The following is a 27,909-nucleotide window of genomic DNA, read 5'->3' as shown; positions in this document are numbered from 1 at the left end:
AAAGTTATTCACCTTCACTCTAACAAATGTCTAGGTGAAATTACCTGCAACGTTTGCAGGTGAGCAAAATTGCAGTTAAAACTACTTGCAAAATTACCGGCAAAAATACGTGCTCTTTATCTATATTAGATTACTTAGAAGTTACCTGCAAACTCAATACAACGATTTCGTATTAGGTGCATAGAATTTAGTTGCGTATATTGCATAAGGTTTTGTGGGTAGAAATACCTAGAACATTTTTAGCAGATAAACTTCTAGGTAAATTAGTCTACAATCTACTTAGAATTTGCCTGCAAAATGTCATTTCTAGGCAATTCTGCCTGCAATATTTACATGCAATTTGCTACCTACAGAATTATTTTGCTGTTAATAGTCTAGGAGAGTAACACTAATTTTTAGATAGACTGCGAGCAAATTTACCTAGAATTTCAATTCGTTTAGGTTGCTTGCAGATAGTTTCTAGATAAGTTGCAAAAAAAATAAATTTGCTTGCAAATTCTAGTTAAATTTACCTGCATTTTATAATCAATTTACCTGTAAATTGTTATAGTGTAAAATATAATGAAAGACTCCTTGTTTTGGAAATTTAGAACACAGAAAGTGCAAGTTCATCCTTGCATTTATGCTCATTAAAAGAATAATCGCGAAAATTGTCTTTAGATTCGCCAACGGTCCAAATTTTTTTTTAAGGTTGGATAAACATAAAAATAGGCATATACTTCATTATTCCGACAAATTTGTGCTGCAGTTTAATATCTTCAAGAACTTCTAATTTACATGGACTACGGTAAAATAAAATCAGAGATGATGATGAAATATAATATTTTTTGAATTGAAATCGGGGAAGCATGATAGCTTTAGTCATATAACTTTTTTATCAGAATTACAACTTGTAACAAGCGTAATTCCCTAACGTTTACATTTCCTGGTTGAAGTCTTTTGTTGGTTAACAGTTATCCCTCTAAAATTACTGTGCTTTTACTGTGATTTCATTAGTTGCAGCTTTGCCTCGAATTGAGCTATAATTCCGTTTTCAATGACAGTTTAAAATGTATCGGTTTGATAGGTTTTAACCAATACACTGCCAGAGAACAAATTTTAACTATAGCTACACGTAAACACACACACGCCTAAACAAAGCATTCGTCTTTGCAAGATCTTATAAAGAAATCAAATTTTGCAAAAATCTTGTAACATTTTACAAGATTATCATCCCACCCCGCCCGGATGCCTTTCAGTTGCTGCTGAGTTGCATTAAATGAAAACTGCCCCCTGTGTTTTAGATAGACAATACTGCTTTTCAGAAAGATGACCCACTGTCAGGTATGCTCTCATTCATCTGCTCCCATCCGAGATCTTTGAAAGGACATATGAGCTGGTGAACATATGAGCTGGTGAAAAGTTGATCAAGAAACATTTTTCACGACTATAAAGCTGACATTTGGCGACCCTTGCAAAACCATAAAATTGAGGATAACATCAAACAAGAACTAAAACAATATTGAGCGACAACTTCTTTCTGCTATTTCGTTGCTAACTGGTTTTAGTTGGCATCGTAAAGGAGTGTGAGATCAATTTTCTAAAATCCTTTGCGAATTGTGCGAGTCTTAAGAATTCTTTTAAGCAAAAATGTGCTGAGTTTTTTTAAAACAAAATATTATACCAATGTGCTCTGCTAGCATATCTTCGAACACGTTTTTGTATTTCCATCCAGAGCAGGCTCCATTCACATATGATGGCAACCAGACCTAGGACCATTCTTAAATAGCTCTACTCTTATTGGAATTTTTCGCTAGATATTTTCCTGGAAAGCAACTTAGAATTCTGAATCTAAAACCCGATTTTCTTTTTGTAACAGACAAAATCATTGAAAAATTTGAAGCCCAAAAATTATGACTGGGTTTTAAAAACAACAAATGACAGCGGGTTTCAACAACGACAAAACTCGCTGATTTGATAAATAAAAGTTTTCAAATGATTGTCAGTAAAAGGTTATTTTTGCCAGAACTTAATTCCAAATGACTTTACTGCTTATTGGTTTGTTAGATAAGAAGGAGATATATTTCTTAATTGGAATTTTTGTGTCGTGTGATATATCGCTTACTTTGAAATCTTTAATTTTGCTGCGTTTTTTACTTCGCCACCCCCCAAAATGGTTTTTTATTGTCAAGCAAATGAATTTGTGATTTTTTTTACGCACCTCGGATTTTTTGTCTTTAAAAAAGCCTTATTCAGAACGAATACATTATAAAGCCACTCAGACTGTTTTTAATCTCTATGAGGCAAATGCTTGTTGCGTTAAACAAAAAATTTGCGTTTTTCCAAAATCTTCCAACCTGTTCGTATTTTTCCTAACCTATAATAATTCAAAAAATATGTTATTAATTTTCTAAAAAATTTTGCTCTTTTTCTGGCATGAAGAAGTTTCCCGCTAATATTCAATGCAGTTTCTGCTGTTTAGCACCAATTTTAGCACCCGTCACGAATAAAATCCTTGCTGTTGAAACTTTGGCAGCTGTATTGATGGGGCCTGTAAGGTGTCGAAATAATTTGCATCCTTGAGAACTGGATATCTGGCGAATCATTTGTTATGGCAACTTGCCCCATTTTTCAGGAATGGTCACCAACTTCGAGGCGATCGTTGGTTCCGTGGAATATGTCACCTAAATCGTCAGTTAATCTGAAAAAATTAACAAATACTTAAGACGGGGCTTTAATTTAGGGCGCGTTTCTGGAGCTTAGAGCATAAAAGATATATAAATGCTGGTTGCTGGACTGATCATTCACCTGATTTTTATGATTAAAAAGTCAACTTTTCGAAAATTTGATTATTATTTGGAAAACTTTTCGGAATGAAGTTTGTTTCTTCGGTTGATACTTTCAATAATAATATAAGGTTCCAACTATTCAGTTAAAAACTAGTTTCTGTCCTGGTATAATGAAAAAAGTTACCAGGAACAAATTTGGTCAAAATAGTAAGTACTTTTAAAACTAAACGAACCTACAATCAAAAGTAGTAATAGGGTGAGCAAGTCTCCCCGGGGGCCGTGTAGACCCCATGTATTAAGATAGGGTATAGGAGTATTTTTGAGAGCGGGTCTATTCTAATGTATTAAGATAGGGTATACGGTACATGTATTAAGATAGGTTATAGCGGCCGCAACGTATTCCCATGTTTTAAAATTAGTTATAGCGGCCGCCACGTATTAAGATTAGGAATAGCCGCCGCAACGTATTAGGATTAGGAATAGCCGCCGCAACGTATTAAGATTAGGAATAGCCGCCGCAACGTATTAAGATTAATTATAGGGACCAGGGTGTGAGTAGTAAGGTAGGAGCAGATGAGGGTGATTTTCCGGAGCCACTTGTCACGTGATTTCAGAGGTCATTTAGGGATTAGCGGGGAATTATACATACAGCGCGCAGGGGAATTGTACAGGTGGGTAATTGTACAGTCAGCGCGCAGGGAATTGTACAGGCAGCGCGCAATAACGGATAATTCCCCTCGCAGTAAATTTCAACATTTTTTTTTTGGTTTAACCACCGCAATGTATTAAGATTAGGTATAGCCGCCGCAATGTATTAAGATTAGGTATAACTGCCGCAATGTATTAAGATTAGGTATAGCCGCCGCAATGTATTATGATTAGGTATAGCCGCCGCAATGTATTAAGATTAGGTATAGCCGCCGCATTGTATTAAGATTAGGTATAGCCGCCGCAATGTATTAAGATTAGGTATAGCCGCCGCAATGTATTAAGACTAAGTGTAGCCGCCGCAGTGTATTAAGATTAGGTATAGCCTCCGCAATGTAATAAGATTAGGTTTAGCCACCGCAAGGTATTAAGATTAGGTATAACCGCCGCAATGTATTAAGATTAGGTATAACCACTAATAATTGAGAAAATTGAAAACTTTTACAAGGATGAATTATGAAGGTACAAAAAGACAGACACAGTATTAATGAAGTACATTATAAGTAATTTTAAACACAACAGAGAGCGCTCAAAATTTAAAAATTAATTAAATATTTTACAAGTTCAGGGGTACAGTATGAATTCCATCAGATAACACTTTTCGTTTAGGATAAAAATATGAAAGTCCTTTCTTTGTTTGTTCATAGGCAGCGACGCAGTGGTTGATTGTCCGAAATCCTCTATTTGTAGATGTTTAATTGATGATTTCTTCCATCACTCGCCGATATTTTTCCAATGGTCCATCTCAGGTCTCTTCCAATGTTCGTTTGTTTAGACCATTGCTGCTGAATTTGTACTTATCCGATTTGGCATCGTAGCAACAATAAGTTTTGCTACAGAGACAAATCATTTCAGTACATCTAAATTCTTCCTTGAACAGACCTGGTTCACGCTTATCGTGCTTTTCATGTTTACCACAACAAGTTCTAGGGAAGAAATTTTGTACAGCATCAGCTTTGAAAGAATCATCACAATCTTGTTCCCTCAGAGCTTCCCACTCTGCTTTTTTAGATGGACGAATGCATCGTATAGTTCTTTCGACACACTGTTAAGTCTCTTAAACAATTTCCCATTGATAGCTTTGTGTGTCTTTTCATCGTTCAGGTATTTTGTCTCTGTATGTCTGCTTCTGTCCATGATTTGGTAACCATAGGAACTATTCCCTAACAATTTCATTGTTTCTGCTACAACGCTTGATTCAGGATTTTCATCTTCAGCTCTTCTAGCATCAACAACTGATTGAAAAAAAATTGTTGAAGCATTTTTTGGGTTTGTACTGAACGAAGCGGTAAATTTTGGTGCATTTCAACCCAAGACTAAGGTAAAAGTTGAGTAAAGGTGTTATGACTGTTCCATTCTCCAACTTGAAGCTTGAAATCAACATGCGCTGCGGCTGCTTGAGTAAATCGTTATCAATTGCATAATCCCTCATACAATCACCAATATCTGATCGACTAACATTAAAATTTTTAAAGATTGGTTGAAAGTTCGAGAACTTGTATTTCAACCCATATGGCACTTCGAGATCACACTGAACGTAACCGAACAGTTTATCTTCTCTTTTCTTAGCAAGTAGAGATTCTTGAGTCAGATGTAGCTTGAATGGGAGATGTACCTTTGAGAGATTCCCATCAGTTACATTCCCATATCTCAAAATTTTTATATCCTTTGTTTCGCAAAAAATCTCGTCTTAGTTCATCGTATTCCCGTTTCTTGAGTCCTCTCTGAGTCTCTTCCTCTGACATACTTATTCTTGCTTCCTGACATGCACAAAACTGAAAGTAACAACCAATTGCTTTAAAAATAGTTTTACAGTGAGCACAAAATCCGTATACATTAAAACAATCAATCTTTTTCTGAGTTCCAGTTGTGTAATAGCTTTCAATAGTGCAGTTAGGACGCTGAGATTGTAGGTACGACACAACCATGTTCTCAAATTTCCTCAATTGTTTTGCGTAGCTTTAAACTTCTGAGAGTCTGAATCAAACTCCCATCTAGTGTACAGCCCAGTGGGCATTTCTTGACACACTGAGAAGGGGTAAAGTTGACTGGCGTCTATACCCACAATTGATTTGCAAATGTTTTCTGTGTTTCGAATATATGTCCGATCCACAACCGCTTTTCTAGTAAACACAATAGAGGGACCACAGGTCATATTATCGCGTATTTTATCATGTAAATCTTTGTCTGCTTCAACGAAAGGATAGAATTTGTTATTAGTTGATTTGTGTAGACAAATATTTGCTAAATTAGGTAGTGTGCAACCCAGTTTTAACATATCAATCCCTTTGTTATGATAGAATTCCATCCTTTTCTGCATCGCTTCTAGTGTCGGGACAACATCTTTGTTATCATACCACCTCACAAAGTCTTGAAAAGTTGTCATTTTTTCGTGCTTCCACACACTTTCCAAGTAATTGTAGTTGTCAAATCCCGAGGGGGGCACTACCTTCAACCTAAGTTTTTCAGAGCCTCCTGTTGGGAAAGTCCATTATTCAACAATTTTGTTAAATCCGTAAATTCTTTCTCCAAGGGATTGTGATCTCTCAACTTACTAAAGAAACATTCGTAAGGGGGAAGGAAAGTTACATCCAATTTGTTTGGTGACTCGAACCATTCATAAGGGAAAAATCCTTTGGTCTCATATGTCTTGTAAGCATGGAGGAACGAATCTAGTGATGTTGCTCCACCAAGAAAGTTTAGAATATCGAGAAACTGAACATCACCAAATTTTAAGGATATAAAATGATTAGCTTTTTTAATAACCGATGGTTGAATATATCTCGCTCGTGAATGAGGTAAGGTAATAAATAAGACCTGATAAGATTCAGATCATATTTCTCGATGTTGAATCCAAATACAGGTAAAGTGTTGACATAACGTTCAAAATTTTGTTGTAGTTCGAGAAGTTGATTTTTCGGAATTTGGAGGAATTGAGTCGACATATCATTTTCTTCTTCTTCGATATATTGAAATTCAAACATTGGAGTACTCTCATCTTTCCTTCCTTTTAGCTTCTCGAAAATAGAACTTACTCTGGTTTTAATTGCATTTTCAATTGACGAAAATTTTTGCAACATTTCTGCTTTACTTTTGCCAGCTAGTTCTTCTAATGCTTCAACAAAAGATACAATCAGTGTCTTGGGGTCTTTGTTGCAAAGGAAAACAGGTTCTTGTATTAAATTTGGGGCAATTGACACAGAGATTGGTTCATGTTTTCCTATCCAAGTAGTTGTATTGGTATCTTTTAGTTCATTAGATGGAAAGCAGAGTGATTCGAAGTCAAATACAGCCAAGTGTTTGAACAGTTTTTGTTCTTCCTCATATCCAATTCCAAAACCGTCAAGTTTATCGAACAAAGTTTCTCTCAAAGTGTAAACACTCTTCGGATAAATGTGCTGTATCCTATCTTTACAAGATTTCACGTGACGGTGGAAATTACCAGCACGCTTAATAAAGGTATCACAATTAGGACAGCGGAATCGTTTGAAGAACGTGTTGATATCATCAACATAGCAAATGTGGTTGTTTTAGCGCAGTAGATTAATGTTGTTCTCGCACATCTCAAAACCTCTTCTGGCAAGTTCACCTACAAAATCCCCGTCCTCATTGTCAATGTCATAAATGAAAATGTTGTGTTTTATAGCGTTTTCAACAAACACAAGGCGATCCATTGACACTCCTCTAAAGTTAATTTCGTCATGACCAGACTCATGGAGAAAGTCACTGAACAACTTAGCTGCGTTTGTTTCCAGCTCAGCTGATCCATACAAGTGAACAGCCACAGCTCTAAACAAGCAAAGGTAGACCTTGTAGGTTTTTCCGTATGCATTCGTAACAAGACAATTTACATCTCTTCTTCTCAACAACTGTTCAGGTATAACAGCATCTAAACATCCCATTGGGATATTGTTGAGAAGAGCACAGAAAATTGTTACATTCGTAGTTCATCAAATCCATTTTCTCTACTCTATCCTGAAGTGAGACTAAGTCTCCCTTAGAACAAAGTAAATGAGACTTCTCAAAGAAGGTGTTGTTCTCATGAGCATAAAAGTATCGGTATTCGTCTGTGTCCACTTTTCGTAAAAGAAATCCCAGAGATAAATTTATTTTTGCAGCGCAGTTAAGCTTTTCAAACACTTCCTTCAGTTTTTCATTAATTTCGCTGGGATCAAGTTTCGACAATTTAAAATTGAATACTCTATGTCTCCCATTCTCCATCTCAGTATTGTCAAAGAAGTGTTGACAGGCACTAAGTTCCTGCTGTAACTGTTCGTTGTTCTGATCCAATTCTTCCGATTCTAGCACTTTTTTCAAGCTTTCGCTGGATTTGGTTCCAACTTTGATCGATGTTCCCTGTTTCCGTCTCTAATGTTGTTGAAGAGAATAAAAACTTGGAAATTCCCCCAAGCATATAGTGCACACTGTACTAAGCTTCTTTTCTTGAGGAGCGTGATGCTTAGCAAGGTGGTAGTTCAAGTCCTCTCTCCTCTTTGTATAGAAATGTGGACACTTGGGACATTTTAAAGTCCCACTATCACACGATTTTTTGTGTCGAGCCATTTGCTGCTTGACAACCATTCTCTCGCACTTTGTGCATTTGACAGGTAGATTTCTATCAAGAGAAGGCATTGTATTGTTGTGATCCAAAAAAATTGAAAAAAAATTCAGGTAAAGTGTCGAGCAACTGTATCTGATAACAAAGTGAGAATTAATACAATTATTTTTTTGTTAGTTAGAATAACTTTTATGACTCATTACTTCCATATAAGGAAATGACGTAATTTCTAATTTTAGTAACATTACGCAATTGGAAAGTTCAAGAGCTTCCTACGAAGCAGTCACAGTGTTGCATTCTACCTTGTATTTGAATCCAGAAAACATCCAAAATATGTAACCTTATTCCTTGGAGGAAAATTGGAAGTCTTAAGTTATATTCATTTGTCATATTGCTGATTTGTGTTACTCTTTTTACAAAACAACACTATTCATCCCAATACCAACTTTTTAACAAAATCCATCTGTCAGATGTTTGCTCACTTAGAGAATACAAATATTATTGTAAACGAACTAATTTTGTAATTTTATCGATAGAACACTAATTGTGTTTTTACAATGAAATTAAAACAGTAGAGAAGAAAGCTCCTACTTTAATTGAAGATAACTTATATACAATTGACGTTAACGTGATTATATTACAAACTAGAAACCAATCAAATTTTAGTATTAGGAAACTTGTTGTAAAAATTATATCGTTTTGTTTATCTCGTTCTCTCTTTTAACGTTTTTTTCTTTTAATAGATTAATACGTGAATTTTTTTTTCATTTGCAAAACATGTTGATCAAAAACCACTTACAAAATTTGGAGAAGATTTACAAGAGAAAATAAGGTATACCTGATGCATCCAAAATTGACTAAATTGATGTAGATTCATACTTTTTTTACAGTTTTTTGGACATTTTCACAAAATCCAACAGAATAATCCGATTTAGTAAAGGACTTGAGTATGCAACGTTCTCTATTAAAAATTTTGAATATTTGGAGTTTATTGCGAAACAGTCTTTCAATTTATCCTCAGAATTGCATGTAAGCAAATGGGAACTGTTGTTCATTTTGAGCTCCGTCCCCGATGTATTGGAACAGTACAGAAATATTTCACAAACTTTGTTCCTCTCCCAGAACGAATAACAATAACTTCTTCACTACAGAGTGCTTTGTACTTCCATTATTACAACGACTACAATGCAGTGGTAGTCCGGATCAGGTTCGGAATTCGTTTACCTAACGTATATATACAAAAATTTCATTCCAAAAATGGAACATTTTCCGAGATTGATCTGAAATTTGACGAATTGGGAAAAAATTTATCAAAGTTTGACTTTTTTGGTAAATTATGTCACTTCATTTCAACTAAAATAGACCATTTTAGGTAAAAGCATAGTCGGAAACTTGTACGTATCCTTCACTTCCTACCCTGTTGGGAAATTTTACCCAAATTTGGATTTGAATTTCAGTTTGTCCAGAAATTTCCAGCTAAACGTCACTTTTTCTCGTAAAATCTTCCATCTTTGGTTACTGTTCTCTGATTGGACAGAGCACACTATATATAGAGGTTGTTGATTTTGACTTTATTATTTGATACAACTTCTCTGAAAACATCATTGCTACTGTTTCACATTATACTAACTACTCCTCAACATTTTATCCTGCTATCGAGCATCAACATTCAAATTCTTCTTACCAAAAAAATACTTAATTTAGTTCTAACTTTTGTTTAAATCTAATTTAGATTTTCTGTTTCCTTCCTAAAAAGCAAATTTGTTGCTTTCTAACTTTCTCTCCACTGATTACTTTTATCACGTTCTCAACAGGAATCTTTTGTTCCATTCTCAACACACTCTATCAAATATCTCTTCTATCATTTAATCCAAAATGGAGTTCACTGTTCAAAATAATAACCTTCTGTACTCAGTTTCTTTCACTGAGGATATTGCTCGGATAGGAGTGCGAGATTTATCAAGCGGACTGTATGAGTCTGTGATCACTTTACCCATTACTGTGTGGCACATTATTGAGCACCAGCGACAACCGTTTGATACATATCATCAGGGACAGATTCCAATCACAGAGAATCAACTCGGAACTCACGCGATGGGACACGAAGTTGCTGTTGTTAGTGGACACCACTATCCTCACGTTAATGGATCTGATTTTCCCGCCAACTACGTAGGGGGAAACATTGAGTACACATTTCCGTGGGAGGAAGGGCAAATTCCAAACAGCTGGTTCACTACACCGAACGTATGTCAGGTATCAAGCCCAGAAGTGGAAAATAATCTCCTCCAAATAGTTTCAAGAGCTCATAGTAGAGAACATAGCGAGTTGAGCATCGACACTAGTACCACCACGTCATTTAACGATCTGGAAAACTTTGATCCAGCGCAGTACTATGGATCCACTGACATGTCAACCACACCCTCGATGACAACTCCTTCGATTGAGGAAGGAACAGCTCATAGCCCTATTTTTTTGAGTGATGTACCTAATACCCCAGTCACTGTTCAACCAACCCAACTACCTGGTAGAATTGAGCGACAAAGAGGCTTCGGTAATGAAATTCAGAACTTGCCAGAATATGTTATTGAAACTCTTTTTGAATGATTTTTATGTTCAATTTTGTAAACTATTTTATATTTGTTCATAAAAATAAAAAAGTTGTTGAATACTTTTTAGGTATTTCGTATTAAATAAACATTTTCAATTATAAAATTTTTTAATTACTTTTTTCAAGTTTTTCAGAATAAAGATTAACACGAAAGGTTAGTTGATAATTTAGGTAATTGGTTATTATTAAAAACGTTGATTATGACGAATTTAGTTTTGATATTTAAGAAAACTGTCGAATTTATTTTCGATATTTAACAAAAAATGTCGAGAAAAAATTCGATTCTTAAGAAAAAATTATTGTAACAAATCCGATTTTTAAGCTGCAAGAACAGATTCAAAACTTGTCATTTTAAAAATGATTAAAATTTTTGTTTTTTGCTTAAACTCATATCGTAAAACAAAGAAAAATGAGAAAAAATTGCACATTTTGTACGCACAATTTGGTAAAAATTTTGATTTTTAACAAAAAATCTGTGGTTATATTTTTGACTTTTACCAAAAAATGTTGTTTGAAAAATCGACATTTAACAAATAAACTGAGTTCAAATTCGACTTTTAGATTATACACTAGATTTGAAACATTTTAGTACAAACACTTTTTTACTTTCTAATTTCAAAGTACAACATGGGGTTATCATGAACATCTAGTAAACAATCAACAATTTTTATTAATTCACTCTCATAGTTTGAGTTCTTATATGACTGAATTCGGTCGAAAAAGGACGATTTCAATGTATTTGTGCTTGCATTTCTTTGCTCAGCTCTCAGTAGATGTCTCTTGAACTTCTTTCTACTCAATCTCTTCTTAGACACGCTGGGTAGTTTTTCAACAAATTTATTGTCCAAAATATGTTGTACCGCTCTCTTCAATTGAGTAAAAACAAGTCCTGCTTCGTCCATTGTGTAACCAAAAAACTGATGTTTATATAAGGTGTGTAAGCAGTCCACTCTCTGATATTGAAAAGATAAATCATCCATTTTTTGGAATAATTCATTAATGGAAGATGAAATGAGAATTATGTGATAAGAACATTTTTTCAGAGGACAAAAAGTGTAATTGTGAGACGCAAAAGAGTATTCGTTAGTAAGCATGTAAGGTTTATAATCCTTAACCGATACGCAAATGAACAAAGCTTTCTCACAAAATTTTTTATAAAAGTCAGGTAAAACTTGACATATAACTGCTGCCATTCTGTAACCAAAGTGAATTTGGAGTGATTCCTTTAAACTGCCGTATAAGGAAGTAACGCAATTCAGTTCAAATGCAACGAAAATTTCATTTAAAGAATGACACAGTTCAAGAGACAGCAGCTCAGAAAAATCCGTTGTTTTACTTGTTCTAAATATTTCAAACAGTATTAATCGCTAATGCAACACAGACGTGCTAAACATCAAAATAAATACACTGCTCTGGTTCAAATGTTTGCTCAACTTAAAATTTCTGACTAAGTTTCCATATTAGGAGTTTTTGCAAAATGACACAATTGAATTTTCCATATTTGGAAATTTTAAAAAGGATAATGACATCATTACCAAATAAAGGTCATCGGAAACAAAAGAGGGAATAAAATTACAAGTCAAATCATTCAATTAATTTCTCTCTGTCAGATTAAGTTGATAAAATGTCTCTCTCTAAAGTTTCTCCGTTTTACTCGAGTGCTCCGTCTATGTTTACCGATTCTCAACCTAAAACTGGAACTGATTCGGTTCCGTTTTATATAGAATTTGGTTCTAACCCAAAAAGATTTGGGAGATTTACTGTGTCCCAGATTTTTAAAAATGGACAAAATTATTCCGAACCAAATTTACAAGTCTTCAAAAAAGATAACTCTGGAATATTTGAGAAGTACCAACAGCTTCGAATTGGAGATTACGAATTCAAGAAATTCTGTTTCCTCAAGAACAGTATCCTGGATGGGGAGTTGGAATTGAGTGAGCACCCGCCTCAATTTGATAAGAACCCATGTATGGAGGATGTGCTGCAACGATGTCACAAAGTCAGAGAGGTCAGCATAGGACGAAATCGACGAATATATGTGACTTTCATTCAATACGTTCAGGAGAATCCAGCCTCCATTTATGTGCAGATTCTTTTGTCATAAAGAAAACAATGAGTTTAAGCAAGTGAGTTATGTCAGCTACACTTTGGACGATTTCAAGGAACTGATTCAAAATTTGAATGACTTTTCTAACATTGAACAATGTACATTTCAGTAATATTTGTTGGGCGATTTTGTAATGTCGATGTCTTCTCTACAATAATTTTTTTCATTTTAAATATATTTGATCTGAGAATGAGTTGAGATATTGGTTGCTCAAGAAATATTTTTTCCCAGATTTCCCAAATTAGAAATTTTCCCAAATTAGAAAATTTTCCCAAATTAGAAAATTTGGACATAGTGTCCCAAATTTCAGAATTTAAGTGGATTATTCACAACGGATTACGCAGAACAAGTCTTATATATCGTTCAGATAAACAACAAGTTACCATTTCACAACATTGTTGGAACGGATATCAGTGGAGTTTTCTGACAAATATTGAATTAAAAAAAGAGTACGAGAGCTTACTAGAGCATCTCCCTACACTTTTATCTTATATTGAAAAGTTTAAGAAAACTTGCATTGACATGGATGAAGGAACGCAAAGTTGACGGACATTGTCATTCTTGTCAACATATTCAATTGTTACGGAAGCATCCTTTCAATTTTTCCCGAAAAAGAAAAACGCAAAAACTGTTTTTTAGCGGCCTGTAAAATTTGGGACGAGAATATAAATTTGGGGGAGATTAACCAAAAATTTCCTCATGGAGGACTTATTGGTTATGGAAATTCCTTTTTTAGATTTTTTCTTTGCCAGATTTTTTGATTACATGCTATACTACACGATTCTGCTGGAGCGGTTAAAGCAACTACAAACAAGGGACCAGGATACTGTTACACGTTACCAAATTTTCCAAGCTCATGTTTCTTGGGACATTTAACTGGGTTAATGTTTTGTGTTTTTATTAAGTTTTATCATCCTCAAATTTTCAAAATGCTAGACTGCTAATCATTTTGGTAATAATCCAATCTAGAAAAAAGAATGTCTCTCGTTGTAATTGATATTGAATGCTTGGATGGCAAAATTGTCAAGGAGTTGGGTGTTTTAGCAAAGTGGAAGACAAAAAATTTACATGGGATTAATTGCAACAATGGAAAATTGGAATACACTGAGTTGTCATCAATCATTCACCAACATTGTTCACCTACAACAGAATACTTGGCAAAATGTTTAGAGATGTGTAATCTTCTCTCAAATTACTTGTGTAAAGATGTGGAGAATCTAGATGACCTTGGTTGTCCAAAAGTTTCCAAACTTCTCAATAACTCGAATACTGACTGGGATTGTAGCAATTATCCGTATCGACACAAAAAGACATTTCACTGTGCAGAGAAGAAAGCTTATGCTTACGGAACTTGGAATCTAGATTTTTTTGATAACGTATAATATTTGTAATTTCTATTTGTATTTGTGATTGTTTTGTAATTTATTGTTTTTATTTTACTACTTTTGAAATCAGAGAGAAGACGCATTCCCTTAAAAATAAAGTATAAATGACTGAGCATACAGATAACGGTTTAAATTTAGGTAATTTTGTCTTTGATGATAATAACCAGGAATGACGTGGAAATGCTTTGGACAGACTTGTAATAGATCTCTGGTGGTTTTTTTGTCTCAATTTTCTGTTATTTTGTTAGTATTAGCGTGCTGTATAGTAAGAATAACTCTTGCCGAAACTTGTGAAGAAACAACAGTTTAGATTGCTATCTTATCTAGTACATTCGGTTATATTTTACCTTCTCCTAAACTATGAACAAAATAATTTCTACTAAGGAACACATTATTTTTATTTCATTGGTGGGACCAAGCGGGTCTGGAACATCTCATCTTATCCATGATTGGCTAATAATTGGAACTTTTCAACTCGATTTTGATAAAATTTACTATTTTTATCAACATTATCAATCACTTTACGGACTAATGTCCAAAAATATTAAGAACATTCATTTTATTCAAGGTGTTGACTTTGAGTTCATTCAGAGTCTACCCAATAATGGAACAAAGTATTTGCTGATTTTTGATGATTTTTGTGAGGAAATCCCAAGCTACGAAGTATTTGTCAAAATCGCGACAGCTGGAAGACACAAAGGACTTAGTACAATATATATAAAGCATAACCTTTTTCATCAGAGTAGGTTGGGAAGAGATATTGAGTTGAAAAATACTCATATAGTTTTATTCAAGTCTCCTAGAGATGTTCTCCAGATTAACACTCTTATTCAACAGCTCGGGTTAGGATCACAATTAAAAGATTGGTATACAAAAGCTACTTCAATCCCGTATGGTCATTTACTCATTGATCTGACTCCAAAAACAGTCGACTCTCTTAGATTTTGCACGAACAGTGGTTCTATTCCCACTATATTTTTTCTCCCTAAAACGAAACAAGAGATTTTTTTTGAACGATGAACACACAACATCTCTCTACGCTGATAACCTTCCAAACGTATTCCCAGAACTTCAAGAAAACGTTCCTAAGAAATTGTCCAAAAGATTTCATTCAGTTTCTAAACGAATGCATAGTAAACCTTCTCGGGGGACAACTACAGGAAATACAAAAACAAGACGTAATAAAGTACAGAGACGACATTCATCAACTCGTGCTAAAAAGAACCGGAATAAATAAGAGAAGAGCAAAGTTAAGTTCACGAAAAGGAAGAGAGCTCATATCAATTTTAACACAATCTATCATTAATCGATTGTCTTGAAATGGAACAGTGTGTTTTGATTCCTCAACACCTTTACGAACAAAATTTCAAATTAGATGTTAAAAAGTAGGACACTTTTGAGCAGAAACCAGTTTCTGTCCCAACACATTTGAACCCTAATTACAAGGAAATCAACAACAAAACCAGATCTTTAAAGAACGAATCAATTGTAGATCAAATTTTGAATTCACCGTGAGTCAAGCTATCTCTCAACGACACAATTTTTTTAGATGGAAGAGATACAGAAGTAGCTTTCGCAGATTTTTTTATTGCATTAAAAAGAAAGAAAGTTGATTTTCCCGACATATATTACACAATACTTGATGCTACTGGAATAAATCCGCAAAAAGTAATAAACAAAGATGCCAAAAGCAAAGACAGAGGGAGCTGGATTCCTTTCAAAATCTGAAAAAACCAAGCTACAAAGGCTGTATAGAGATGGAAAAGCCGCATATGGATCAATTAAAAATCTTCAAAAGGCAAGTGGGTTATCCAAAAACAAAGTTGCCTACTTTCTACACAGTAAAGATTCCTACACAAAGTATCGTCATGCAACACGACATTTCAAAAGATTACCAGCATTTGCTAAGCGAATCAATGAGATCTGGTGTCTCGATCTAGCTTTTATGGATAAATTATCGGATACTAATAATGGAGTGAAGTATTTATTAGTATGTGTTGACCTCTTTTCTCTCTTTGTTCGTGTGCAACCAATGAAGTCAAAGTACGGGTCGATCAGGCAACAGAGTTTACTGGTGAGTTTTGAAAGTTTTGTATGGACAAGAAAATCAAAATTTACTCAACTAGAAGTGAAACGAAAGCTGCTGTAGCACGGCGAGCTATAAAATCTCTGAAAAACATTTTTTATCGCTATATGGAAGAAAATGGTGACAAATACATGAGAAAAATGGACTCCATTCTCAAAACTATGAACAAAAGAGATAATCGCTCAACAGGTAAAGCTCCAAAAAATGTAACAAAAAAAGACTCTTTGTCAATTTTTTACAAAAACCCAATTAACCAATATAAGCGACCACGCTTTAAAGTTGATGAAAATGTTCGAATATCAAAAAAAGATATTCCATTCAGAAAAAGTTATAAATCTCAGTTCACAAATGAAATCTTCAAAACTGTTAAAATTGCTACTTTTAAACCACCAACCTATAACCTTTGTGGAGAACAAGGTGAGGAAATTCTAGGTAAATTTTATGAACAAGAGCTTTCAAAGTGTATCATTTAAAGATGAGCTCTTTCACTGTTGAGTTGGTTTCCAATGCGTCGTTTGATTATTACCCAAACAATACACTAAGTTCTTTCACGAATTTTCTACCTGAACAAATTAATCTTGATGGAGAATGGGAGGTAGCAATAACAGAACTGTCGTATCCTTCCTTGTACCAAAACATAACAGAGGGTAAATTCTTCTATCTAGATGAAGCAACACCAGATACAAAACCATTGGATTATTACACAATTCTTTCAGGTCTATACCCCTCGAACTCTGATATTTTCAATGAAATGCACAGAATAATTCAGGAACGTGAAAAGTATGAAAAAACGCCAATCAAGTTACACGTTAGAAAATTACACAGCGAAATTCTTTGAGTCCTCCGAATCAGAACTCTTTACTTGTCATTTTTAGTGCCGATCTTTGTCATGGCTTTGCATGCGAAGAAGCTGTTTATGGTATGGGTGTTTTCATGAATGGTGCTGGTCCACATTTTCCCAAGTTCCCTTATGACACTGTACGAATACACACATTAAAGATATATAGTGATATTGTTGAATACAATATTGTGGGTGATACAAAATCTACTCTTTTACGATGCATTTCGTTTATATCAAAAATTATGAATGGAGATAACATCTCAACGGGACAATACATGAATTATCAAAATTTTCCAAACTTAAAATTTAAAAAATTCTAAAAAACTCATTCCACAGCATAAAACTCGAGCTCCGGGAGTCTTATGGTGAAAAAGTTCCTTTCAACTCTGTTGGTGTAACAAGAGCGGTACTAATGTTTAGAAAAACTTCTGGCAATCATTTTTAGATTTAAAGTTGTAGAAAATGGTTGCTGATACTGATTTACCGTATTTTCGTGGTTATTCAAGACAGAGGGGAAGAGGATTCGGAGCGTTAGCACAAACAATTGGGAGGACAGCTATTCCATTCTTGAGGAGATATGTTGCCTCAGCAGAAAAAAGAGTTGGTGCTGATTTGCTTGATATGACTGCATCAGAAATTGGAAATGTTCTAACTGGAAAGAAAAAATTCAAACCTGTGGCTGCAGATGTTGGAAAGAAAACATTACGTAAACAGCTAGGTTGTGGAAAAATAAGGAAACGTCGCATTATTCAAAGAATTCCCCCAAAAACCAGTCGACGTCGTCGAACTAGAAGAGATATTTTTTCTAAGCTAAAATGAATACTAGATCAACAAACGATAGCAACTTTCGTTATGGTCACTTTACGAACTCTTGCTTGGAGATTTTTGACAAAATTCCAGTTTTGGAACCAATTGAATCTTCTCACGTTCAAGAAGTTTATCCCAGTACTTCATTGGATGAAAGCAGCATTGAATTCTAATTTGAAACATATAGAAGCATATATCTTGATATGAGAGATATCCACCTTCAAATCAAAGTTGGTTTACAAAAGGGAAGATTGTTTGATGACTTTATGAAAAAAGACAAGCATGGAAAATCAAATATGGGAACGTCTTTCACAGATGATGATTTACATTATCTGACCCACGTCAACAATGTATTGCACTCACTCTTCTCCAACTGAACAATCTGAACAATCAACAGGTTTACAACTCAAATGGTCTCTATGGACACAAAGCTTTAATTTCCAATGAATTTAACGCTTCCACAAGAAATAATGAAGAGATTTTGGCTTGTCATGGATATGAATATGAAAAAGAACCTATTGATTTTGATAAAAATCCTTTTATAGATCGAGACGAAGAACTTTTGCTGAAAAATGGAACTACTTATTACTGTAAATTAGCAATTGATTTGTTCCAATGTGAAAAATTACTGCTTCCAAATACAAAAGTTAGACTGAAATTGATTCGTGCAAGACCCAATTTTTACATCATCTCCTACAATCCTCACGTCTCCCTTAAAGTTCTTGACTGTTCCCTGTTTACAAGACGTGTTGTTGTTAACGAAGTGTATCACCAGACTATCAAATATCATTTAACTAATCAACTTGCTTGTTACAACATTATGGAAACAATTGTACGAACCTTTATTATTCCTTCGGGACAGAACCAGTTTATTCAGGAAAATGTTTTTAACAATGCTCCAATCAGAAGAATAGCTATTGCGATGAACACAAATTCAGCATTCACAGGACATTTTCAAGAAAATCCTTTCCATTATCAGAAATTTGGTTTACGAGAACTAAGAATTGTTCGAGGAGGTAGAGCTATAGTATCAGTTGATACAACCAATGACTGTAGAGCACATGTAACAACAATGATAGCAATGAATTTTAACGAAGAAATTCCTGCGTTACCAAATAATATATTTCAGAACCATTGCGTGCTTGTATTTGATCTCACTTCACTTCAAGATGCTGGAGAAAATATTCATTATCCTGAGCTCAGCGGTGAAAGTATCCGATTAGAAATGTTTTTCGACCACCCGCTAACAAACGTGACAGAATTAATTTTCTAGGAGAAAGGATGTCCACTGTTAAAATTGATCAGTTCGGAACGGTTGCTAAAAATGTCTGAAGATTTTTGCGTCAACGAAAATTTTTTCATATTTTTTTCAGTTTTTTATGGGTTTTACATCATCATTTTCTGCATTGGAACATTTGTGGGTTATGTATTATCATCACCCAGTTGCCATTCTCTTCACCAAATAATTTCTAAAAATGGACGTTAACTGGGGGCGAACTAATTCAAACTTTATTGTTTACGTTCCTCTCCTAATTTTTCTGGTACTTTTTTTATAACTTTTTTTTACCCCAACTCCCATAACAATTCTGTTGACAAAATTAAAAAATCAAGCAAAGTTTTCTTAGAGCAAGGTAAAAAGACCAATGATTGTTGCTTTTTTGAAGAGAATGAGTCTTTTCAGCTTGACTGTACAGTTAGAAATTCGTGTGTTAATGGTAATTGCGAAATAAAGCAGAGAAAAATTGTTTGTCATGGATAACACTTCACTGAGACAGATTACTGGTCGAATCCCAGAACTCAAATACCGCTATATTGGATCCTTTCCAGCTGATTGTGTTCCAAGACTACCCACATTCAGCTTTGCTATCATCAACACTTCTCCGAGCAGTGAAGCTGGAGGGCATTGGATAATGATTGCTCGACTCAATCGAACTTATTACTATGCTGATTCTTTGGATCGTCCAATCACAAAATACAAATTTTTGAATAAAAAGTATCAGAAAATGATACAACAGCCAGTTCAGAAAATTGATAACTTGTGTGGATTTTACACAATATTTGCAGCATTTCAACTATTTAAATTTTTTCAAACAAAACTGAACAATTTTCATGATCTTCATGTTTTATACTTTATAAGTAATTATATGTGAATTAGATAAATTTAATGTAAAATAAGTCGAAGTGTAATAAAGTCGACAGTAATTTTTTTCTAAATTCCTTAATTCTTCGTTAGTTACTCAAAGTTTTGTTGTCGACTTCATTAACTACTCGGCTAAAAGTACTTTAATACTCTTTTCTTTTGTACTGTCATCATGTAAATGTTTGATTAATTTTGTATTTGCATGTACTTAATTTGTACTGTGTCTGTTAATTTATACTTTTTAACTCAATTTTTTCTTTTATTTAACATTTTTCCAAGTTATGAGCGCGTAAAATTCCACTAGTACTGTGACAGTGCCAGATTAGCAAGAGGTATTTTCGATCTACCAACCTCTGAGTTATGAGCCCAGCACGCTACCACTGCGCCATCTTGCTATTTAGGGTCAGCTATACCTAATCTTAATACATTGCGGCGGCTATACCTAATCTTAATGCATTGCGGCGGCTATACCTAATCTTAATACATTGCGGCGGCTACACCTAATCTTAATACATTGCGGCGGCAATACCTAATCTTAATACATTGCGGCGGCTATACCTAATCTTAATACATTGCGGCGGCTATACCTAATCTTAATACATTGCGGCGGCTATACCTAATCTTAAAACATTGCGGCGGCTATACCTAATCTTAATACATTGCAGCGGCTATACCTAATCCTAATACATTGCAGCGGCTATACCTAATCTTAATACATTGCGGTGGCTATACCTAATCTTAATACATTGCAGTGGTTAAACCAACAAAAATGTTGAAATTTACTGCGAGGGGAATTATCCGTTAATTCGCGCTGCCTGTACAATTCCCTGCGCGCTGACTGTACAATTACCCGCCTGTACATTTCCCCTGCGCACTGCATGTATAATTCCCCGCTAATCCCTAAATGACCTCTAAAATCACGTGACAAGTGGCTCCGAAAATTCACCCTCATCTGCTCCTACCTTACTACTCACACCCTGGTCCCTATACTTAATATTAATACGTTGCGGCGGCTATTCCTAATCTTAATACGTTGAGGCGGCTATTCCTAATCTTAATACGTTGCGGCGGCTATTCCTAATCTTTATACGTGGCGGCCGCTATAACTAATCTTAATACATGGGAATACGTGGCGGCCGCTATAACCTATCTTAATACATGTACCCTATACCCTATCTTAATACATTAGAGTAGACCCGCTCTCAAAAATACTCCTATACCCTATCTTAATATTTGGGGTCTACACGGCCCCCGGGGAGACTTGCTCACCCCATTACTACTAGCAAATGCTGGCTTCTCACTATATTTGTGGTATCTTCTGATATGATCGGCTTTTATCCCAGGATGGAATTTGAGGAGATAGATAAATAGATCGCGGGATAGACAGATAACTGAAAGATAACATGTCAAATGGCTTTTTTTAATCTCTACAGTGATTTCCATTTCCTTTCGTTTACTGAAACTCTAACATAATTTATAAACATCTTATAACTAATCTTTTTCGGGACACGGCCAGGGCTCTTCAAATTTGCACTCAAAGACCAACGAAGCATATCTAAATTGTTGCGATTTTGTTAGTAAAGTTTTTGCCATTTTTTCTACTTCTAAAAATGTTCGTCATGGCAATACAAGATGTATACAACTCCAACATTAGAATTACACTTTTTTCTTGAAACGCAAGCATCTCGATGTTTTTAAAACAGGTACCAATCTTATTACCCATCTTGATACTGTGTTATTTCGTATTAAAAAAATCAATTTAAAGTTGACTTGATTAAGTGTTGACTTTTTTAATGACATAACGAAGGGCTTCTGTGCTTTTCCAGAGCAACAAACATACAAAACAAATATTTCAGCGTTATTGTTCTTGGGCTCTTGTGTTGTCCGCGGCAGTTGTTTTATCTGAGGTGCCAGAGGAAGCCAAGTGCACAAAAACGAGTGACTGTGATTACGCGAATTGGTGGAGGATTTTGTACTATGGGATGTGATGAAACTCATCCCTGCATGCATGAATACCATACGTTTTGATTTTTCCCAGAATTAGGTGCGCGACCCTAGACTGCTCAGATCAGACAATTTGGGTCGCACACTGGTGGCGTGGTGCAACCAAAAATACATGATCGGGGAAACGCTTGAGCCGCACGATGGTCTGGACAATGGTCGCGCTACAGTCTGATCAGAGGGCAAAATCGCACTATAGTCTGATCCTAAGTCCCATAAATTTATGGACAATGGTCGCACTACAGTCTGATCAGAGACCAAAGTCTGGACATAAGTTGCCCCAAAAATCTGACCACAGAGCATTAACTGACCATATTTATTTGACTACAGTTTTCTATCACTGTCTTTGATGACTCAAAAAAAAATTCAGGCACTTCAAAGTGACTTCCTTTTTATATTTTTATCAATTAGTTTTGTCCTAACGTGAACAAGATATACTAAATTATTAAGTTTTAAGTTTTGTAGTATATAGGTTTGAATTGAATAATTTAAACAATTAACAAAGGATTATAACACGTATTCAGAAATGGTCTGATCAGAGGGAGCGTTGGTCGCACTATAGTCGCACAAATTTTTGGGTCGCTCCAGAGTTGCACAAAAAATTTGAGTCGCACCATCGTCTGAGCAGAGGTCTTTTGGGTCGCACAATGATCGCAAAATTGTTTGGGTTGCACTACGGTCTGATCAGAGGGCTTCGGGTCACACAATTATCTGAAAAGAGAGCAAAGTCTGGGAAATGGTCTGATCAGAGTGGTCTAGGGTTGCGCACCTAAACCAGGATTCTTATCTTTTCTTTTTCGCTTCCCATATCACTGCCAGCTCTGGCACATTTCCCATTCCCAGAGAGAGCCTAGCTAAACCATCGAAAATGAAACATACCAAACAAAAGGCGTCATAATTGGATTGTTTGCAAAATTACTAAACATGCAACGACCATTAAAAAATTTTTAATTTGATTCATGAACACACCATATGATAACTTGCAGATCACATTTTTTTTTGTCTGTGCATGAAAAATTGAGATTAAAATGTGCGATTTTATGCTAATTTCTTACCATAAATGTCATAAAAGGAAAAAGTTCTTTTGAGGTGGTTTGTACCACAAGTATAGTAAGTTGGTGCTTGGGGGAGGGGTAAACTCCCCCCCCCCGCAAGAAGTTGTACCTCTGAAAAATCGATATCTTTTCTGAAAAGGAGTTTTTTGTTTAAGTTTCAGTCTTCTTGGACTCACTTTTCTGGTGAATTTGACTCTTAAAATTTAAAAAAAACTTCATTTCACAATAAAAGAAAATAAAGTTTTTCAGAAGTACAAGTTCTTGTAGGGGGTCGTTCGTACCCTCCCCTACAAGAAGCAAATGGTAACTTCTTCTCGGTAGAAAAAATGGTAGCACAAAACAATTCGCTCACCAAAACTATATAAAAAGTCTTCGCACATCGAAGATTTTTTTTCTATAGTGAACCACGTGATTAAAACTGTGTAAAACTGATCTGCTCTGTTTTGCACTTCATATGATGCTCTACCAATACTAATTTGAATTGATATTTTTCAATACCGCAATTTTTCTTCAAACTAAGCGTACTCCAAACATCATTGTCGAAATCTAATTTCCCATAACCACTCACAAAAACAACCATAAATTGACAAAATTTACCAGAATTAAGACCACACAAAGAAAACTTTTTCAATTATCTTTTGAGCTTCATTTGATAACCAGTCAGTTTGCCATTGTTGATTAGTTGTTTTCTCAGCGTTCTCCAGAGAATTGTGAGCAATAGTTCCAATTTGACGTTGACTTTTGCTCGTGGCCATGGCATTGCTCAAGTTTTTTAAGCGCTTCTGAATGGCAATTGCTTTTCCGTTTGTCGACGGTGCTGAACCGTTGTATTCCACAGCTAATTTGAGTTTCCCAAAACTTCTCGAGTCTTCTTTATTGTTGCTGTTGCTTGCTTATTGTGAGCAATTGAAGGTTGTGTGCTAACAAGAAACTGAAAAAAACTCATTTCTTTTCACCCTTTAACTATCCTATGGAAACGCCAGACAAATCAAAGAACACATGATAATAGTTAGAGAGTAACAAAACCGTTTTCATAATGCATGCGTACGGCAAAAACTCTGGCAATTAATTAAAATGATTATTCTACTGAAATGAAAAACCTGAAAATCTTTTGAAGTTGCTTAAATTAACCAGGTGAGTGCTCATGTTTTTTTCGTGTAAAAGTGAGTGCTTCTACTTTTATTCAACGCGATTCTTTAAATCAGATATTTCGTTCTCTTTCAGTGCTTTTTTGTTGAATAATTTTCAACAGAATTGTTAGCATTTGGAAGACTTTTTGACCAATTTTTGAAAACTTGTTGACTTTCATAGTCTTGTTCAGCTTCGACTTCACTCATAAGTTTTATAAGTTAACCCGACTAAACGTTTTTCGCTTTTGGAAAAAAATGAGCGTCTCAAAATTCTGCGTCTTTCTCAGCTTCAAATGGCATTGTACTTTTTTTTCCAATTTATTCTAACCAACAGTTTTTCTTCGGGAAACGATGTACCAATTAGTTTTTCTGCAAAAAGCATTTGTACACACACGGAAAAACACGTAAGACAAAAATAAATACTTCAACTGATAAGACTAGTATGTAAAGATAAGATCCAAGGAAGTCCATTTTGCTAGTAAAAAACAGTCATTGGAAAGTGCCATGAGACACACATTTCCCTAAGTTTGATTTCCGCAAACGAGTAAAAATGTAGATTTAGAAGAACAATAATTTCATAGCTATATGTTCGTTTTGCACTGATAACGTAATTTACTGAAATGGTTAAAAACCTTATGACCTATGTTGTGTTATTATAATATAATCTTGTACTTGGTCAACAACCTGGTACTGGTATACAAAATAATGGAAACTCCTCTCCCTGTGTCTTAACAACAGTTGAATCTGAGAAACACATATGTAATTTTTAAGTAAAAGTTATCAAATTCTCCGTGCAATTGAAAGTTTTCTTTGTAACCTTATCAACCTCAGACATAAAGGACCACAGAAAATACAGTATTTTCAGCGTTGAACCTGAAGAACCGGTTCAAAAGTCAAACCTGGTTTTCCTAATTTTGTTGTTGAAAGAATTTGACTAAAAAATTTTAGCAAAAAAACCCTTTAATCATTCCTTTACTGTCAAAAAAAGTTTCTTGAAGAGATTTTTTGCACTAAGTATGATCTGATTTTAATTCCGACTTAGGGAAAAACAAAAAATCTCTTCAACTTTTATTTTAAATTTTAAAACAAAAATAAAACTAGAAAGCAAAAAATCTAGAAAGAAATAATTTTAGAAAGCAATAAATCTTTTCAACATTCCACTGTATACCGGACACAACACGAGAACTTATTGTAATCTTGTAACGAAAACGTTGAATTGAAGAATGGACAATCATTGAGCAATGAAGGCTTCCAAAAACTTTTTATAAATTTTATGGGTCAGTTGCCCAGTAAACCTTATTCTTTGGAATTTATGCTTTCAACTCTTTGTGATCCTCTGCTTCCTTACATTAAATCTAATTTATCGACTGGGACTAATGAACTTATTTATAAATACGATTGCGGCTCTTTTTTCGTTCTACAAGAACCAGCTCGGTGCTCTGCAAGAGTGTAATCACCTAGCAGAGCTTTGGGGGATGCAAATTTCTCCAGAGTCACTCGTCAATCTGACCAAATTTGAATTACTACTGTTGACCCAAGTCCAAAATTGAGCCCAGACAGCGCACAACAAAGCCCATCTCTGTTTATAAGTCTGAAAATCAAATTTGGAGACAATTTCTAAACTCCCACAATCTCGAATCAATAACCGAATGCAGACAACACTCGTACAAAAAATTTTTCTAATACTCCTGAGAAACTAGTAATAACAAAGTCATTGTTGCTCCGAAAATGAGAACGCTTTTCACTATGAGAAAACTCTTTGATAACTCCAATAAACCATGTTTCTTATTGCATTGATTATACCCTGTTGTAAAGTTAGTCTTTTCAACTGCGTTCAAATTCCTTTACTGCGTTTTTTTCTAAAGGATATCATAATCTTTTGGAGTCCTTTTAAATTTACATTTTTTTGAAATATTGATTTTTGAGAACGGATTTACGAAAAAAATTTCACATAATAAACCCCCTCATGACATTATAGCCCACCATTATGGTACAAATGCCATGATTGGGGGCTATAAAATATCTGACCCCTAAGTGTCGATACTATGAGAAAGAACCAAAAAATTGAGCACAAACTTTTTTAAAATTACTTTTCTAATTTTTTTTCAAAAAATGGAGGTAATTTGGTGCTGTTGAAGTTAAGCATCTGCTGTGTGTAGTTGTTCGTTGACTGCTTCACTTATTATTGCTGTGCGTAGTTGTTCATTGAATTGTAACCTAATTTATTTCTGTTCTATAACAAAAAGATACAGATTATTTTTTAAATGCTATATTAGTGCAATGAATATTAATAACTTGAACTCTTAAAAGAGTCAAATGTGCAAAGTTTTTGTTAAAACTGACGCTTTTGCTTCTATTTAGAGCGCTAAGTGGTTAGTTTTCAAACAGTCATTTTTGTTAAAACGATACAAATAAGTTTTAAAAAGCGGTTTAACATTATTATTATGTTTTCAAAAACTTGCGACCAACGTAAAAATCATGCGACCAATGTAAATTTTTCGAAGTTTAAAGACCTCAATTGATACTCGTTTAGTTCAGATTGCGGAATCAATTAGAATTCAAACAAGCGACTTATATCAAAGAAGTTTTCTGTAAAATTTTTGACTTTTTGCGAAAAAAATAACAAGTTTTCTACAAACCGTTTTTTAAAATCTCAAACTAGATGACTTTATTTTTGCTCAAAAATTTTTACTTGGACTTTCTGATCACAGCGCTCTAGTCCATGTCAGGAAATTGTTATAGGTCACAAGGAGTGTGATTTTTATTTTTCAGTTGCATAATATTCAGTGGTTCAAAGTTGGTTAATTGAACAAATTGTTCCTTGCAAGGGGGAGTATGAGGTCAAGGTCATTTTTACATTTTTATTTTCTGTAATTGTTCATTGAAAAAAGAAACAATCTATAGGAATAATACAATAGTCAAATTTTTAACATCAGTTTAACAAGTTTTGTGAGTCACGGTCATTAAAATTTTCGTTAAAATACGGCGACATCTATAGATTATTATTGGAACGCTAGTGGAAGTTGTACTAGAAAAGGAATTTCAATGAAACATCATTGGAATTAGTTGTTAGTGTAACTACAGTGGTTGCTAGTGCGACCCCAACCCGGGTTTGATTTAAATATTGTACTGGAGAAATAGTATATTTTGTTTTTGACCAGTTATTTGTCTCCGGCAAGATTTGAAAGTAATTTACTTGTCAGTCTTACAAGAAAAAAAAACAAAATTCAGGAGAACTAAGATATAGACAAAACACTTATTTCAGAGCAGTTGTCGGTCGAGACCTGGCTAAGACTAATGTTCTGAGTTGCATGCACTTCGATGTTGCTAGCCGCAAAGCTGTCATTAAATTCCCTCATTTTAGTGAAACTTATAGATCTTCCAAAATAACAATCGGCGAGGAGTGGCTCTAGCCCGAAGTATTTAAAGTTTTCAAGTGGTAGCAGTCGTAACCCTAAATTTTTGCAATTGTTGCCGTTATTCTATTTATATGTAGCTATTTTGTTTTTTATATAGCAAATGATTTAAGGAGACAAACTGGACGAGCGTGATGAGATATGCACAGCTCAGAGCTACCCTGGCGACGCGGGACACCTGGGTATTGATGACTACCCGTGCGTGAGCTACCAACTTCATTATGCAGTATGCATGATGGAAAAAGAATGACGAAAAAAACAGAAGAACGATGAAACAAAGTATTCAGATATTATTCACA

At 34.7% G+C, this 27,909-nt stretch overlaps 1 long non-coding RNA gene across 1 annotated transcript; it reads left to right on the top strand.

Annotated features, from left to right (window-relative positions):
* Positions 1-1,283: 1,283 nt before the first annotated feature.
* On the top strand, positions 1,284-27,909 carry LOC142348218 (uncharacterized). The gene is made up of 2 exons (XR_012760715.1): positions 1,284-1,323; positions 27,724-27,909. It is a non-coding gene; the product is annotated as an uncharacterized LOC142348218 (long non-coding RNA).

Source organism: Convolutriloba macropyga, chromosome 10 (genome assembly GCF_964194025.1).
Source record: "Convolutriloba macropyga chromosome 10, txConMacr16.3, whole genome shotgun sequence".
NCBI classification, from domain to species: Eukaryota; Metazoa; Xenacoelomorpha; order Acoela; family Convolutidae; genus Convolutriloba; species Convolutriloba macropyga.
The sequence above is the reverse complement of the archived record's forward strand: the minus strand, read 5'-3'. Positions and strand labels throughout refer to the sequence as shown.